We start from the raw sequence: 19,064 nt of genomic DNA, 5'->3' as shown, positions 1-19,064 counted from the left end.
GCGCGAGCGCGCCCTTGGCGAAGTTGGTGCTGTTGTCCATGATGATGTTGTTCGGCATGCCATAGCGCACCGCGATGTCCTTGACAAATCAGACGGCCGTTGGCAAGTCCAGCTTCTTGATTGGCCTTGCTTCGATCCACTTGGTGAACTTTTCCACCGCCAGCAGCAAATGCATCATGCCGCCTCGAGCGGTCTTGAAAGGTCCCACCATGTCGAGTCCCCGGACCGTGAAGGGCCAGGCGATCGGGATGTTCAGGAGTGCCGACATCGGCTAGTGGCTGTGCTTGCTGAATTGCTGGCATCCCTCGCACTTGAGGACGAGCGACTCGGCGTCTTCGAGGGCCGTGGGCAAGTAGAAACCATGGTGGAACGCCTTGGCCACTAGGGACCGTCAGGCAGCATGGTGCCCGCACTCGCCCTTGTTTATGTCGAGGAGGATCTCAATGCCCTTGTCTTCCTCGACGCAGCACTGGAACACGCTGGTGGAGCTGCGTTTGACGAGCTCGTTGTTGATGATGTTGTAAGCGGACACCCAGTGCTGCACCTTCTGGGCTTCGGTCTTGTCCATGGGGAGAACTCCGTTCTCCAGAAACTCTGAGATGGGCAGGGCCCATGATGGCGCCTTCACCATGGCGAGGAAGGCTACTATAGAGGGTTCCGGGACATCAGCCCCCGAGCCGGGTTCAGCGGCCCCCGGGTCGGGTACGGCGGCGGCCGGGTCGACGGCAGTAGTCCCCGGGTTGGGAACGGCGGTGGCCGGGTCGACAGCAGCAGCCCCTGGGGCGGGTTTAGCAGTCCCGAGGCCGGTTTGAGGCGCGGCCGGGGCATCTAGGACATAGATGGACTCGGAGTCCGGAGATGGCTTGACGGACGGCTTGCGCAGGTGCTCGAGGGAGATGCCGGACGGGATGGATTGCCTGGACGAGGCGATCATTTTCTGCATGTGGGACGTTGAGTAACTCGCAGCCCGTGAAGGACCCGGATAGCTTCTGGATGAGGAAGCGGTAGCTCGCCATGTTGGGGTCGCATGGAGTTCCATGGAAGGTAGTGTCGGATAGAGGTACTCAGTTCACATCCAAATTTTGGCGTCAGTTGCATGAATCCTTGGGTACCAGGCTAGAGTTCAGTACAACTTTCCATCCACAGCCAGATGGCAGACAGAGAGGGTAAATCAGATTTCGGAGGATATGTTGAGAGGTTGTGCTTTGGACTATGGGTCTAGTTGGGATGATAATTTACCTTATGCAAAGCTCTCATATAATAATAGTTATCAGGCTAGTCTGAATATGGCACCCTTTGAGGTATTGTATGGTAGGAAGTGCAGAACACCATCGATGTGGGATGGGTTTGGAGAGGGTTAGTTCTTTGGACCAGACTTGATCAGAGATGTTGAGGAGAAGGTCAAGTTGATTTGCAATAGGCTGAAGATAGCATAGTCCAGACAGAAGACTTATCCAAATGCAAAACGTAAGGAGGTGACATATGAGGTAGGAGATCACGCATACCTTCAAGTTTCACCAGTTTGTGGAATTAAGAGATTTGAAATCAAAGGTAAATTAGCACCACGTTTTGTGGGGCCTTACAAGATCTTGGAACGTAGAGGAGAGGTAGCTTATCAGCTGGAGTTGCCAGAATCTTTGTCTGGAGTTCATAATGTCTTCCATGTGTCCCAGTTGAAGAAGTTCCATGCAGAGATGATGATGGATGTTCCATTGAGGTATACAGTGCCACTTGAGGCAATTCAGCCGGAGAGTGATATGACATATGAGGAGAAGCCTATTAAGATTCAGGAGAGAGCAGAGAGAGTTACTCGTACCAAGACAATCAAGTTATGCAAGGTTCAGTGGGATTATCACACAGAGGAGGAAGCTACCTGGGAACGAGAGGAAGATCTCAGGATGGATCACCCACACCTATTTGCTAGCAAGCCCGAATCTCGAGGGCAAGATCCATTTTAAGGGGGGTAGGTTTGTAACATCCCAATTTTCCTAAATTAGTATGTTATTAGATCATTCATATGCATATCATATTTTTATTCCATCATTTGTTTTTTCAGAATATTCAAATTATTATGCAACTAAAGGCAATTTATTGGAGTGGAGATAACATGACTTCTCCCCTATTTTAAAAATGTTCATAATGTCCAGAATATAATTTCCAGTTCATCTGATATGTTCTGGTATTTTTCTTAATATCCAAAATATTTTATTTGAGTTTTTTATTATTGTTTGTGTGGCCTATTGCATAAAACTATTTTCAAATATTGCATGTAGGAACTAATGTTCATGTAGTTTATATTAGTAGGGTTATTCTTACCGTATGTCTATGTATTTTTTATTTATATTTTATCCTGGTGTTTTTATTTTAGTTATTTAACTGTAGTGTTTTTTGTTAAAAAAATAAAAAACAAAGAGGAAGCAACGTAGCACAGCGCAATGCCGCACCATGGCCCAGCAAGCCAGTCGCGGCCTAGCCAGCTCCCCTTGCCCAACCCACTTCTCCCGAAGCGGTACACTGCCACCAGCCCACCCCTCGCCTCCAGCCGCTGACAGTGGGTCCCAAGCCCCTGTTCGTCCCCTCCACCGAGCGGACACCATGCAGCCGTGCCGCACGCACGCTGAGGCCGAACCCGACTCGCCCCGGTGCCCTACTCGATCTTGTGTCCACCAGGGACACCGCATGCGAGGCAAAGCCCTAGGAGAGACTGTTGAGTATGTGTTTTGTATTGCACGTGTATTGGCGATGTGGCCCACCTCCTAGTCTTGTATAGTTGAGGTAGCGACCTTCCCTTGTATTATATATACGTGCACCAGCACCCCATCAATACAACGTTCATTGTATTGCAAATCTCTCCTTCCACATGGTATCAGTTTTTTAGGTTATTTTCCTCGCTTCTGATCTGCCGCCGCCGTAGCTCCAAGCCGCCGCCACCCGCGCAACCCGTCGTGCGCGCTGCCGCCGCGTCTCCTAGTCGCCACTGCCGCCGCCGCCGCGCGACTCTTCCCGCGCCGCCGCCGCCACCCCACCACCGCTGCCGCCGCGCACTCCTCCCGCGCCGCCACCACGCGACTCCTCCGCGCTGCCGCCGCCGCTACCCCGCCGCCGCGCAACTCCTCCTCACCGCCGCCGCCGCGCGGCTCCTCTGGACCGCCACCGATGGCGTTCACCGGCCTGTCCGCCGCCGCCTCTGCCGTCCCGCCACCAGCGCCCTCCGGTGCGGCCCTGGCGCCATACGGTGTGGTCGCCGCCTATGGCGCATCCGGCGTCACCCACATGCAGGCGTCCCTGCCAATGGCCGGCGGCCCTGCTTTGCCCGCCCCGACGATGGCCTCTCCAGGCTGGTGTTACCCGTCGACCGGCATCGGCTACGGGCACCCTCCCTGTGTTGCCGCCGGCCCAGTGCGCCGGCTTGGCCCCACACCACCTGCAGGCTCTCCCTGCGGGCCATCGGGGGTTCATCGGCGTGCCTTACCAGTCGACTGGCACCGGCTACGGCACCCTCCTTGTGCCGCCGCCCCTCGGTGGTTATGGCCCGCCCGCTTCAGCGCCGCCCTACGAGGGCCTCTCACCGCCGCCGGTACCTACGCCATGGGACCCCGCCCTCCTTGCCGCCCAGCACTCCGCGCCGTCGCTGAGTAGCTCTATCGGCGGAGGCGACTGGTACATGGACTCAGGTGGTACCGCGCACATGACAGCTCATCCCGGTAACCTAACCTCCTTCACTCCTGTTCACACACCCACTCGTATCATCGTCGGTAACGGCTCCTCCTTACCTATTACTCATATCGGTAGCGCTAGTTTTCCCTCCACTTCCACACCCATCAATATGTCTAATGTTCTTGTTTCACCAGACTTAGTCACGAACCTAGTTTCCGTTCGTCGTCTTACTCGTGAGAACCCACTTACTGTTGAATTTGACGGCGTTGGATTTTCTGTGAATGACGCCCGTACCCGGATGGTTCTTCACCGTTGTGACAGTCCCGATGAGCTCTACCCCATGCACGCCAGCGCCTCCACTTCCACACATGTCGCCTTTGGCACCGGCGTCGACCTTTGGCATGCTAGCTTGGGTCACCCCAACCACACTGTGTTACGTCAAATTCTCAAGAGTTTCTCTTTATCATGTAATAAGCTCGACGAGCACTCTTGTGAGGCATGCCGCTTAGGCAAGCATGTTCGTCTTCCCTTTAGTGCGTCCTCCTCAGTTTCCAATGCTTCGTTTCAATTACTTCATAGTGATGTTTGGACATCTCCCGTTGCGAGTAACACGGCTATCTCTACTACTTGGTAATTTTAGATGATTTTTCTCATTATGTGTGGACTTTTCCTCTTCGTCGTAAATCCGATGCCTTAGCCACACTCACCGCCTTTTATTCCTATGTCACCACCCAGTTTGGTCGTCCCATACTTGCACTCCAAACTGATAACGGAAAAGAGTTTGACAACATTGCTCTTCGCACACTTCTCGCCTCTCATGGCAGCATCTTCTGTCTGACTTGCCCCTACACTTCACAGCAGAACGGCCGCGCCGAGCGCATTCTCCGCACTCATAATGACTGTGTTTGGACGTTACTCTTTCACTCAAACGTGCCTGCTTGGTTTTTGCCTGATGCCCTCGCCACCGCCACCCTCTTAGTTAACATTCGTCCGTGTCACCCTCGGTGGAACTATGCTCCTCACCACCTTCTCTTCGGTACACCACCGTCCTATGATGGTCTCCGCATCTTTGGGTGTCTCTGTTATCCCAGCACTGCGTCCACCCCGCCACACAAGCTCGCACCCCGAACCGTCCCATGCATCTTCCTTGGCTACCCTCCCAACACCAAAGGTTACCGGTGCTATGATCATGTCACTCATCGCATGTACACCTCGAGGCACGTGTATTTTGTCGAGATGGTGTTCCCTTTTTTCAGGTCCCTCCGGCAGCGGATTCTTCGGCGTCGGCCCCCGTGCCCCCTACCTGGAGCGATGCGCGGCGCCACCCCCCGGCGCCCCCCCCCCCCTGCCCGGCACCTTCTACCGCCACCTCCTGGGTTCTCGACTCCCTCTTACGAGGTCGAGTCGGTGGGCACCATGCCCGCCACCCCGGCTGGCGCTGCCACCCCTGCGACAGGCTCAACCTCGACCTCGCCCGCCGCCGCGGGATCGGCCGACGCTGCTGCCGCCGCGGCCCCTGCTGTCGCGTCCCCCGCCGCCGCTGCCGCTGCGGCCTCCGCCGCCGCCGCGCCCGCCGCTGCACGGGTAGCCCCGGCCCCCGCCGCCGCACCGGGTGCCAACACCACCGTGCCCCCTACCGCCGTGGCACCCGCCGGCCCTGCTGCCCTGCCACTTGGCGTGACTACCCGTGCCCGAGGAGGAGTGCTCCAGCCCAGTACGCGCTACTCCGCCGACGAGTATGTGTGCACCGCCTCGACGTCGACGCCATCACCCGTCCCCACCTCCGCTCATGCTACCCTTTGGGATCCCCACTGGCTAGCAGCGATGCAGGAGGAGTCCGACGCCTTACAGCGCAACCGCATGTGGCAGCTTGTTCCGCGACCCCCTCGTGCCAACATCATCTCTGGCAAGTGGGTGTTTCGCCACAAGACTCGCCCATATGGTTCTCTCGAGCGCTACAAGGCTCGATGTGTGGTTCATGGTTTTCGTTAGCGCGCGGGCGTGGACTTCACCAACACCTTCGCCCCGGTTGTGAAACCGAACACGATCCGTGCCGTCCTTCAGCTGGCCGTCCCACGCGCCTAGCCTGTGCATCAGTTGGACGTTTCCAACGCCTTCTTGCACGGTCATCTCGCCGAGCAGGTGTTCTGTGAGCAGCCTACTGGTTTTGTCGACACCGAGCACCCCGATTTCGTGTGCTTGCTCTCCCGCTCTCTGTACGGGTTGAAGCAGGCGCCTCGGGCTTGGTACCAGCGTATCGCCGCCTTCCTGCAGTCTCTGGGCTTTCGGTCCACTCGCTTCGATGCCTGACTTTTTGTGTATCATCAGGGAGCTGACACTGCATATCTGCTGCTCTACGTCGACGACATCATCCTCACGTCGTCCACCCCCGATCTCCTTCAGTGGCTGACTGCTCGTCTTCGTGATGAGTTCTCCCTCAAGGACTTGGGGCCCCTGCACTACTTTCTCGGCATCGAGGTGATCCGCCGGGCTGACGGTTTCTTTCTGCATCAGCAGAAGTATGCCCACGAGCTCCTTGAGCATGCCGGTATGCTTAACTGCAAGCCGGCACCCACTCCAGTCGACACGAAGACGAAGGTCTCTGCTCTGGAGGGGTCTCTCGCGTCCGATGGAGCATTTTATCGCTCTATTGTTGGTGCTTTACAGTACTTGACGCTGACTCGCCCCGACCTGCAGTACACTGTTCAGCAGGTGTGCCTCCATATGCACGCCCCGCGTGACTCTCACTGGACTCTGGTGAAGCGTATTCTCCGTTACATACGCGGCACCATGTCCTTGGGACTCACCCTGACGGCCTCCGCCTCCACCGACCTCGTGGCCTACTCGGATGCTGACTAGGTTGGCTGCCCCAACACGCGATGCTCTACGTCAGGCTACTGCGTCTACCTTGGGCCCTCGTTGATCTCTTAGTCATGGAAGTGGCAGCCCACGGTCTCCCGCTCCAGCGCTGAGGCAGAGTATCACGTCGTGGCCAACGCCGTGGCCGAGTGCTCTTGGATACGTCAGCTGCTCCAAGAGTTGCTTTGTGATGTTCACACGGCTACTCTTGTCTATTGCGATAACGTCAGCGCGGTCTACCTCTCCGCCAACCCGGTACACCATCGACGGATGAAGCATATTGAGCTCGACATTCACTTCTTGCGCGAGCAGGTTTCCCTTGGCCGTGTTTGAGTTCTCCACGTGCCGACGTCGCAACATTTTGCTGATGTGACGACTAAGGGATTGCCTACTCCCATCTTCGAGGAGTTTCGGTCCAGTCTCTGTGTCTCCGGCGACGCTTAGACTGCAGGGGGGGTGTTGAGTATGTGTTTTGTATTGCACGTGTATTGGAGTTGTGGCCCACCTCCTAGTCTTGTATAGTTGAAGTAGAGGCCTTCCCTTGTATTATATATACGTGCACCAGCACCCCATCAATACAACGTTCATTGTATTGCAAATCTCTCCTTCCACAGAGACCCCCAACCCCTTCCCGGCCCCTGTTGCTGTCGCATGCCTTGCCTGAGCTTGATTTGGATCTCGGGAGAAGCTTCGCCGACCGCCGCCGTTCGCCTGACGCCACCGCTGCCATAACCACCCACAGAGACACACTGACTGCTCCTTTCAATCCTCCGCTCCATGCTGCACTTGCTTGACTTAATTTCATTGCCGAAATTGCAGCAGCCGAGGGCGCCGACTTCGCCGGAGCATGCCGCAGTTCACGAGCGCCAACTTCGAGGGAGCCCCATCACCATTGAACAACACTACCACCTCCGCCACTCGACACCGCATCCACGTGCCACCTCACCTTCAATGGAGGACCACCGCAGCAGCGCCACCGCCTACGCCCGAAGCCGCTGCCGTCTTTCTCTGCTTTGCTGGTGAGCACGCGCGCATGCAATCTTCTAGCCAATTACGCATTGACACTTGGCACCGCTACAGTAAATGCCACAGTGACCGCTACACTGTTTCTATGCATGTAGTTAAACAAATCAATGATGATAGAATAATATTTTGCAATAATCTTGTACTGCCCGGAATAAAGATCTGGTACTGCTTCTGCATAACACAACTATACTCTTTTTTTGTAAAGTCGGTACTGCTCTTGTGTACTTGCGTAGTAATTCACTAATAGATTCTAAACCGATAATCGGAATTGCGCAAATGATATACCATTGGAAAGCTACAGAAAATTCTCAACTCTTATATATTGTAACTTGCTTCACTTTTTTTATATTTTTATTATGAATTTTCAAAAAACAGAAATCATCACAAGCTCAATGAAAAGTCTTTTGAACGAAATTCTTTAACTACTTATCGGAATATAGCAAATTATATACTATTGAAAAGCTACGGAAATTTACAAACATTTTCTAGTTTTAAGTTTTTTTAGTTTTGGAACAGTTTTGAAAATACTAAAAATCTGTTTTTATTAAAAGATGATCATGGATCATTTTTGGATATCGAAATGATGCAAATGATATGGCATTGGAAAGGTACTAAAATTCCCATCTTTTTCGTGTATTAATGTTTTTCAAATTTTACATAATTTTTGACTAATTTTGAAAATACCGACATGCATTCAAAATAGACGAACGATAATTATATATTAATTTTTTTAACCACTTCTCGGAATAGCGCAAATGATATATCGTTGGAAAGCTACTGAAATTTACAAACATTTTTTTAATTTTTTTTTCAAATTATGCATAGTTTTGAAACAGTTTTGAAAACACTAAATTTTAGATCAATTAAAATATGATCAATGATGTTCTTTGGACCTCGGAATGATGCAAATGATATGGCGTTGGAAAGGTATTGAAATTTAGCAAATTTTTGTGTTTTAACATTTTCTAATTCTTCACTGTTTTTGAACAATATACAAAATACCAAGATTTTTCATGTTACAAGGAAACATAGTATTGTACTTCTGTGGAATATGAGTTTCGTACTGCCCGACAATAAAGAAGTTTCTATACTTCTCAAAGTGATTAAATTATACTGCCAATAATTGTTTTTCAAGAGAACTCAAATTCCCTCCACATGTACCTTGTACTTCTATGGAATGTGAGTTCTGTACTGCCCGTTAATAATAATAATAATTTTCTGCTCGAAATATATAAATTGTACTACTTGGATTTTTTTAAAGAACACAACTTTGCCTTGTACTTCTGTGGAATACAAGTTTCATACTGCTCTGCAATAATATTTTTTTTGTATTACTCAAAATGATTAAATTGTATTGCTCATAAATTATTTTACATAAGTAAGTTTCCTTCGACATGTATCTTGTACTTCTTGGGAATATCAGTTTCGTACTTCTTGATCTTATAGTGTTTGTACTTCTCAATTACACATTTTTTATTAAGGCTAGTTTTGCATTTTTAGCTGCACTGCTTCTTCAAGATATTCTCTACCACTACTCTTCACTACAGAGAATCTTTTTGCACTTCCCTAATATTGCTAATTCGACGGCTCCAAGTAGCAGCCACAAAAGATGAGTACCAAATTAGCATAAAGGACACCCTGTACTGCTATTTGAAACTACTCGGTACTTCTCTCGGTGTAACTATGGTACTGCCTCCCTAGAAGGAATAAATCTCAGCAGGTACTTCCTCGCTCGCATGTTGTACAGCTCTGAACTTCTACCAAAATATTGTATGTACTTCCCATTATGCTACCTTTCTACTTCCCATAATTCTCCACTCAGCAGGTCAAAATTTGATTCAATCTCCTCGCCGCCTGCTGGAGTAAAAAGAATGCCACAGAATACCACGATGAAGAGAAGTACATTTTACCCTCACACCTCTCGCCGGAGAAGGATCTCGTGCTTGTGCTCGATGTTGGAACCTGTAATAACCCCGCACCCATAGAATACGAGTTTCGTACTGCCCTGCAATAATAATATTTTTTGTATTACTCAAAATGATTAATTTGTATTGCTCGTAAATTATTTTACATACGTCAGTTTCCTTCGACATGTATCTTGTACTTCTTGGGAATATCAGTTTTCGTACTTCTTGATCTTATAGGGTTTGTACTTCTCAATTACACAATTTTTATTAAGGCTAGTTTTGCATTTTTAGCTGCACTGCCGCTTCAAGATATTCTTTACTGCTACTCTTCACTATAGAGAACCTTTTTGCACTTCCCTAAGCTTTTCTAATTCCACAGCTGCAAGTAGCAGCTGCAAAAGAGGAGTACCAAATTAGCATAAAGGACACCCTATACTGCTACTTCAAACTACTCGGTACTTCTCTCAGTGTAAGTATGGTACTGCCTCCCTAGCACGAAACATTATTAGCTGGTACTTCCTCGCTCGCATGTTGTACTACTCTGTACTTCTACCTAAATATTGTATGTACTTCTCATTACTGCTACCCTTGTACTTCTCGTAATTCTCCACTCAGCGGGTCAAAATTTCATTCAATCTCCTCCCCAGCGATAGGAGAATAATACAACCTGGAGAGGATGGGTGCGGAGGAGGCGGAGAGGAGGAGTGCGCGGAGCAAGGACTGCGTCGCCGGGTAGACGAAGGCCTGGGAGGCCGGGAAGATGAGGCGGCAGAGGAGCACAGCGGCCATGGCGCCGCGGGGTGCGCCGGGGAGAGCAGCAGGTGCGCGAGGTGCAGCGCGAGGGCGTACGTGTGGGAGGCGCGGAGGGCATGGAACGTCCGCTCCACCCGTGACTGCGCCTTGTTGGCCGGCGACGCCAGGTCCCCCAACAGCGCCGTCAACGGCGCCGGGTACGCGCCCAGCACCGCCACCGCGTCCTGCTCCGTCCTCGCCATCGGAGGGGAACCAGGGGCAGCCTCACCGGGGGAAGAAGATGGTTAACCGGGGAGGGAGGTGCGCGCGGCAGGGTGGGATGGCTCGCCGGGGGAGGGAGAGGTGCGTGGCGAGGGTGGGATGGCTCGCCGGGGAGGGAGAGGTGCGCGGTAGGGGTGGGATGGCTCACTGGGGAGGGAGAGGTGCGCGTGGCGGGGGAGGGAGAGGACGGGATCGAGGCTAGGGAGGTGGCGGCGGGATCGGGGGGTCTATTTTCAGGATCCAGGCAGGTGTTGCCTGGTCGGGTCGGTCTCCGATTCAAAGCTACCTTATATAGGGGCTTGCCTATTGTAGAATATTATTCTACAATCAGTTGTAGAGTATACCCACCCTATATATATATATATATATATATATATATATATATATATATTGGCTATGCTGTTGAGCTATCTTCCCGTCATTGCAAATCGTGGTAGTTGTAGTTTTCTATGCTTTGTAGACAGGGGTGGTTCATGTATTCATTGAGCTTATGTGAGGATTATAAATACAACAAACTGAGTAGTAATTAAGGACTTAATTCACCTCTGGGCGGAATTGGTATTAATGGGTGGTTTCAAGAACATCATGGTTTATACCCTCTGAATGTAAGTGGACAGCCGCCTAGGCACGAAAAGATCAGACAGACTTAGTGACTAGTAGCTTCCATGCGCAACCACTAGCTAAATGGGCTCTTCTTAATTGAGTAGGTTGTGGGATCCTCGCCCAGGTAAGCTAGCAGATGTAGAGATGAGTAGGTGTATCGACTGCCAGTGGGTGGAGGAGACTACTTTTGAAAGACTTCATCTCAACCTTAGGGTTGAGTATAGTGGGTAAAGTGTGCAAAAACTCTATAGATTATTAAAACTAATCATGATTAGCCATGTCCCCAGTTATGGACATTTTTGAGAGACTATGCCACTATAGTTGTTCGATGATCTTGACAGATGTGACACTTAATAATATTTGTGGGAAAACTTAATAACGGGTAGGTTGGAGTAAAAATTTGACTATTAGGTAGTTATGAGGACAAAATCAGCTTTCTGCAAAAATAAACCCTAAAGCCTTCCTTTTGTTGTACTATGCATATACATGTATGTCTGCTATATTATTACTCATGTGTAACCTGCCAATACATTCAAAGTATTGACCTATACGGCTGCAACGTCTCATGTTGCAGGATATTCAGACGAAGAGTAAGGTACCGTTAGGGTCGTGAGTCTGCACTCAACATCGCTAGTGGGCTATGATGACACTCATCGTTATTTCTGCTACTTTCCTCTATTTGATTGAATAAAGCTAGCCAAGTGCTATGCAGATTGTTTTATTTTATATAATGTAGATCATATATTGTAATAAATTATGCACTTGCTATTGTGGTATTCATCTATACTGTGTGTGCTAGCGAGTTCGATCCAGGGACTAGCACGGTAAGCACAGAGATCAAATCCTTCGAGGTTTGGTCGTTACACCGGCATTTTACTCCCACCCCGCTCTGTTTCAATCCCTAGATCCAAATTTTTGGTAGCCCTGCCATTTTACTCCTGCCTAGTAAAGTTTTCAGTACCTGCGGCATTTCCTCAAACACCACCTTGGACCCCCTCAACACACACACCCCAAATCCTACGCTCACCCCAAATCACCCACTGACACATATACAGACCACCCCTCCCTCGCTCCAAACCTAGCTAGGTCATCGTCGCCGCCGCCGCCCCACCTCCATCGTCGACCTCTGCTGATCTACCCATGCAGTTTACCCACCGATATACATAACCTCGCCGCCTTGAGTTTCTTTGATGACACCTGCGAAATTCCCCCTTTCCCGGAGATACCCATCCCCACCCCCTCCCCCACTCTAGAGCGTCCCGGCTATGCTTCCCGGGGAACTCGAGGAGCGAATGGCCCCAAAAAGCTTTACCGCGGCCTCTTCGCCCGACGTCGCCCGACGTCGGAGGGGTGGCTGCCGAGGAAGCTGACGATGATGACTGGACCTGGATTAAGCCTTTCAATCAGTGGGCTAGAGTATACTTGCATGTTGCGGACGCTGACTACGACATCAATGTCATCGACACCGACGGCTTGACAAGGGTTATGTCATAGGTTAAGTTGCCCACCCCCAACTCTTCGGGTTCAACAGCCATCAATCTCATCGACGGCCATGTCGCTGATCTCCTGCGGCTCATTATGAAAATTTTGCCATCCTTCATCGCCATGGAGCCCCTTTTGTCATTTCTAAAGGACATGTTCAATGAAGCTGACCTGGGATCCTCAACTGGCAAGTTTGATAGAGGCGAAGGTGTCCTGATGTTTCGATGAGATAGATATCGTTTTCTATGGGAGTCGAATTTGACGATGCAACTATGAATGTGTGAAGATGTCGCGCCTTAGCAATCTCTAAACCCACTTCCGAGGGTTATTGACCATGCTGGAGGACGATCAACCTGACCACAAGGGTCTATTTGCTGTGAGCAAACGAACAATAAACAAGAAACTAAGATTGCAATCTGGATATTGCAAATAAAAGAGGAAAGCTTTATTAATGAAGGTGGGGTTCTGTGACGTCTTGGTCTGGTTGTTGAACACAAACGACGTTGGACACAAATGAAGTATGCGAAGTTGCAGCTATGGCAAACTTTTAATCTAAACAAAAACCCAAAGTCTAAACGACGCCCTAAGGGCTGTATATATCGAGGAAGAGGGGGGAATTTCGTGTCCCTTGGAGGAGGGGTCCGAAACTAACCCTAACTCTTGTTTCCCCACACATACTGACTCTAAAAACAGCCTATACTTAAGTATTTCGAAAATACATGGGACCGGCCCAATAATAAGGTGACGCAACACCTAGAATAGCCTCTGGACGAAATTTATGAAGTGGCATCTTGTATATTTCGTCCAAGGCTTCATGCACTCGTTATGGTGGCTTTAAAAGTCCTGAAATCAACACTTGTAACTCCATTCTTGATCCCCTTGCGCATGCCATCACCTCCATGCTTGGTCTTGCTCCAGTGTTCATCCCTCTTATCCATGCCAAGCCCTTCATTTGTAAGCAAAACAAATGTATCCAATTTAGGCAGCATCATATTCTCATGAACATTAGAACCATTACTAAGAAACGAAAGTACCTAGTAATTCAATTGGCGTGCGCGAGCTCTAGTAATTGGTCCAGTATGTATAGCAGCAGGGGTTGTGCGTGTAACAATGGTATTGATGTCCTCATCATCCTCCCCTTCTTTAAATGAAGTCGTCCTCGACGGAAGCTCATCTTCCTCACCTAAATAGGGCTTCAAATCTGCAATGTTAAAAGTGGGACTAACCCCAAAATCCGCAGGCAGCTCAAGTTTATATGCATTAAAATTTATTTTCTCTAACACCTTAAAAGGACCATCAACACATGGCATTACCTTTGATTTGCGGAAATGAGGAAATCTATCCTTACGCAAATGTAACCAAACAAGATCTCCAGGTGCAACTACAACATGTTTTCTACCCTTATCTCCAACAAGTTTATATTTAGCATTCATATGCTCAATGTTTTCCTTAGTTAACTCATGCATTTTTAAAATCAATTCAGCACGTTCTTTAGCATCAAAATTAACCTTCTCCGAAGATGGAAGAGGCAACAAATCAATAGGTGCACGAGGTAGGAAACCATACACAATTTCAAAAGGGCACATCTTAGTAGTAGAATGTGATGAACAATTATAAGAAAATTCGATATGAGGCAAGCATTCTTGCTACATTTTCTTATTATTCTTCAAAACAGCCCTAAGCATAGTAGACAATGTTCTATTGACTACTTCAGTTTGTCCATCTGTTTGGGGTGACAAGTAGTAATAAAAAGCAGTTTAGTCCCCAACTTTGCCCATAAACACCTCCAAAATTGGCTAAGAAATTGAGTATCACAATCTGAAACAAATAGTATTTGGCACACCATGCAAGCGAATAATTTCACGAAAGAACAAATCAGCAACATTAATAGCATCATCGCTTTTATGACATGATATAAAGTGTGCCATTTTCGAGAATCTATCCACGACAACAAATATGCTATCCCTCCCCTTCTTTGTTCGAGGTAAACCTAAAACAAAGTCCATAGATATATCCTCCCAAGGAACACTAGGTACAGGCAAAGGCATATATAAACCATAAGGATTGAGTCATGACTTAGCTTTTTGACATGTAGTGCAGCGAGCAACAAAACGCTCAACCTCCCGTCTCATCTTTGGCCAAAAGAAATGTGTAGCAAGTATGTCCTCTGTCTTCTTCACTCCAAAGTGTCCCATTAATCCTCCTCCATGCGCCTCCTGCAACAAAAAAAGACGAACAGGGCTAGCTGGAATGCATAGCTTGTTAGCACGGAACATAAATCCATCATTAACAACAAACTTGTTCCATGTTCTTCCTTCTTTGCAATTCTGCATTACATCTTTAAAATCAACACCATGCACATATTGATCTTTGATGGTCTCCAAACCAAATATTTTGAAGTCAAGTTGTGAAAGCATAGTATAGCGACGAGACAATGCATCAGCAATAACATTTTCTTTACCCTACTTGTATTTAATGACATAAGGGAAAGTCTCAATGAATTCAACCCATTTAGCATGCCTACAATTCAGTTTAGCTTGATTTTTAATATGTTTCAACGATTCATGATCAGAATGTATAACAAATTCTTTGGGCCATAAATAATGTTGCCATGTTTCTAATGTCCGAACAAGAGCATGTAATTCTTTATCATAAGTAGAAAAATTCAGACTAGGCCCACTCAATTTTTTAGAAAAGTATGCAACAGGTTTGCCATCTTGTAATAACACACCTCCTAATCCAATTCCACTACCATCACATTCAAGCTCAAAAGTCTTGTTAAAATTAGGAAGTTGGAGTAAAGGAGCATGTGTCAACTTATGTTTCAATACCATGAAGGTTTCTTCTGAAGGAAATATGCCCTAGAGGCAATAATAAAGTTATTATTTATTTCCTTATACCATGATAAATGTTTATTATTCATGCTAGAATTGTATTAACCGGAAACATAATACATGTGTGAATACATAGACAAACAGAGTGTCACTAGTATGCCTCTACTTGACTTGCTCGTTAATCAAAGATGGTTATGTTTCCTAACCATGGACAAAGAGTTGTTATTTGATTAACGGGATCACATCATTAGGTGAATGATCTGATTGACATGACCCATTCCATTAGCTTAGCACCCGATCGTTTAGTATGTTGCTATTGCTTTCTTCATGACTTATACATGTTCCTATGACTATGAGATTATGCAACTCCCGTTTGCCAGAGGAACACTTTGTGTGCTACTAAACGTCACAACGTAACTGGGTGATTATAATGGAGCTCTACAGGTGTCTCCAAAGGTACATGTTGGGTTGGCGTATTTCGAGATTAGGATTTGTCACTCAGATTGTCGGAGAGGTATCTCTGGGCCCTCTCGATAATGCACATCACATAAGCCTTGCAAGCATTGCAACTAATGAGTTAGTTGTGAGATGATGTATTACGGAATAGTAAAGAGACTTGCCGGTAACGAGATTGAACTAGGTATTGGATACCGACGATCGAATCTCGGGCAAGTAACATACCGATGACAAAGGGAACAACGTATGTTGTTATGCGGTCTGACCGATAAAGATCTTTGTAGAATATGTGGGAGCCAATATGAGCATCCAAGTTCCGCTATTGGTTATTGACCAGAGACATGTCTCGGTCATGTCTACATTGTTCTCGAACCGTAGGGTCCGCACGCTTAAGGTTTCGATGACAGTTATATTATGAGTTTATGAGTTTTGATGTACCGAAGGAGTTCAGAGTCCCGGATGAGATCGGGGACATGACGAGGAGTCTCGAAATGTTCGAGACGTAAAGATCGATATATTGGACGACTATATTCGGACATCGGAAAGGTTTCGAGTGATTCGGGTATTTTTCGGAGTACCGGTTAGTTACGGGAGAAGCAATGGGCCTTGATGGGCTTTAGTGGGAAGAGGAGAAAGGGCCAAGGGGCTGCTGCGCCCCCCCTCCCCTCTGGTCCGAATTGGACTAGGGAAAAGGGGGCCAGCCACCTTTCCATCTCCCCCACTTCCTTCTCCCTTCCTCCCCTCTTGGTGGACTCCTACTAGGACTTGGAGTCCTAGTAGGACTCCACATCCTGGCCGCACCAATTGCCTTGGCCGGCCTCCTCCTCCTCCATCCTTTATATACTGAGGCAAGGGGCACCCCGTAAACACAAGTTGATCTTCGTGATCGTTCCTTAGCCGTGTGCGGTGCCCCCCTCCACCATATTCCACCTCGGTCATATTGTAGCGGTGCTTAGGCGAAGCCCTGCGACGGTAGAACATCAAGATCGTCACCACGCCGTCGTGCTGACGGAACTCCTCCCCGATGCTTTGCTGGATCGGAGCCCGGGGATCGTCATCGAGCTGAACATGTGCCAAGAACTCGGAGGTGCCAGAGTAACGGTGCTTGGATCGGTCGGATCGTGAAGACGTACGACTACATCAACCGCGTTGTCACAATGCTTCCGCTGTCGGTCTACAAGGGTACGCAGATCACACTCTCCCCTCTCGTTGCTATGCATCACCATGATCTTGCGTGTGCGTAGGAATTTTTTTGAAATTACTACGTTTCCCAACATCTTCCTCTGCGGTACCCCAAACAAAAGGTACATCCTTCTTTGTAAGCTCATTGAGAGGTGCAGCAATGGTGCTGAATTTTCTCACAAAACACCTATAGAATCCAGCGAGGCCAAGAAAACTCCTCACTTGTGTTACCATTTTGGGCTGCGGCCAACTCTCAATAGCTTCATTCTTGGCTTTATCAACTTCAATTCCCTGTGGAGTAACAACGTAGCCAAGAAAAGATACTCGGTCGGTGTACAAGGTGCACTTCCTAAGGTTACCAAACAAACATGCATAATGTAGAGCAATAAAAACACGTAAATGTTCCAAATGTTCATCCAAAGATCTGCTATAAATCAGTACATCATCGAAATAGACTACCACAAATCGCCAATGAAAGCACGTAAAACTTCGTTCATTAATCTCATGAAAGTACTAGGTGCATTAGTTAACCCAAAAGGCATGACTAACCACTCATATTATCCAAACTTAGTTTTAAATGTTGTTTTCCATTCATCTCCCAATTTCCTACGAATTTGATGGTATCCACTACACAAATCAACTTTGGAGAATATTGTAGAGCCACTTAATTCATCAAGCATGTCATCTAGCCTCTATCATCTAGGAATAGGATGACGATAACGAATAATAATATTATTGATGCCTCTACAATCAACACACATACACGATGTACCATCCTTTTTGGGCACTAGTATAATAGGAACAACACAAGGACTAAGAGAATCACGTATATAACCTTTGTCGAGAAGCTCCTGTACTTGACACATAATCTCCTTCATCTCCTCTGGATTGGTACGGTATGGCGCACGGTTAGGCAACAAAGCACCGGGAATTAAGTCAATCTGATGCTCAATCCCGCGAATAGGTGGTAATCCCGGTGGCACATCTTGTGGAAATACATCAGCGAACTCCTGCAAAATGTTAGTGACAGCAGGAGGCAAAGAGGAAGGTACATCCTCGAAAGAAAATAACGCCTCTTTGCACAAAAAAGCATAGCAAACAGATTTGCTGAAATCTAGATCATCAATATCAGATTTCATGGCAAGTAAACATGCACTTTTCAATTTAATTTGAGAAGCAACACTAGCTGGTTTATTATTAGGACTCATTTGTTGCTCAAATTCTTTTGCCACAATCTAATTTTCACTCTTATTATGCTCATGTTTTGCTTATTAGCTCTATTAATATCATCTTTCAAAATGGAATCAGGAGTCATAGGAAGCAAATTAATATTTTTGTCCTTATGAACAAGAGTATACTGATTGTTTCTACCATGGTGTATAGAATTTTTATCAAATTGCCATGGTCTACCAAGTAATAAGGAACATGCTTGCATAGGTACCACATCACAATCAACATAATCAGCATATGTAGAGATACTAAAATGCACATGAACGGTACGTGTTACCTTAACCTTGCCGCTGTTGTTGAACCACTGGATGTCGTAAGGATGTGGATGCGGTCTTGTGGTGAGAGAGAGCTTCTCCACCATATCCATGCTAGCCAAGTTGTTGCAGCTCCCTCCATCTATGATGACACGAATAGAATGTTCCTTCACAACTCCCTTTGTATGGAACAAATTATGCCTCTGTTTTTTCTCAGCTTGTGTAACCTGCACACTCAAAATATGTTGATCAACTAAACATTCATACTTGTCAGCATCTTCAGGAGCCATGTATTGCGTCTCATGATCAGAATCATCTCCATCGTGTTCTTCATGTATAATAAGAGCCAAAGTCTCCTCATCATAGTCACTAGCGGACTCATACCCACCATCCTCAGTAGCAATCATCACACACTGAGATTTGCATTCTCTTGCAAAATGCCCTCTTCCCTTACAATGACGACAAATAATATCACTTATGTGCCATGTTGATGCCATGGAAGAAGAAGAGCTCTATGCAGTCCCGGCAGGTGTGCTCTTGGCAGATACTGGTGGTTGTGC

The sequence above is a fragment of the Triticum aestivum genome, chromosome 2A (assembly GCF_018294505.1).
Source record: "Triticum aestivum cultivar Chinese Spring chromosome 2A, IWGSC CS RefSeq v2.1, whole genome shotgun sequence".
In the NCBI taxonomy this organism is placed as follows: domain Eukaryota; kingdom Viridiplantae; phylum Streptophyta; class Magnoliopsida; order Poales; family Poaceae; genus Triticum; species Triticum aestivum.
This window is presented reverse-complemented; position numbering follows the sequence as displayed.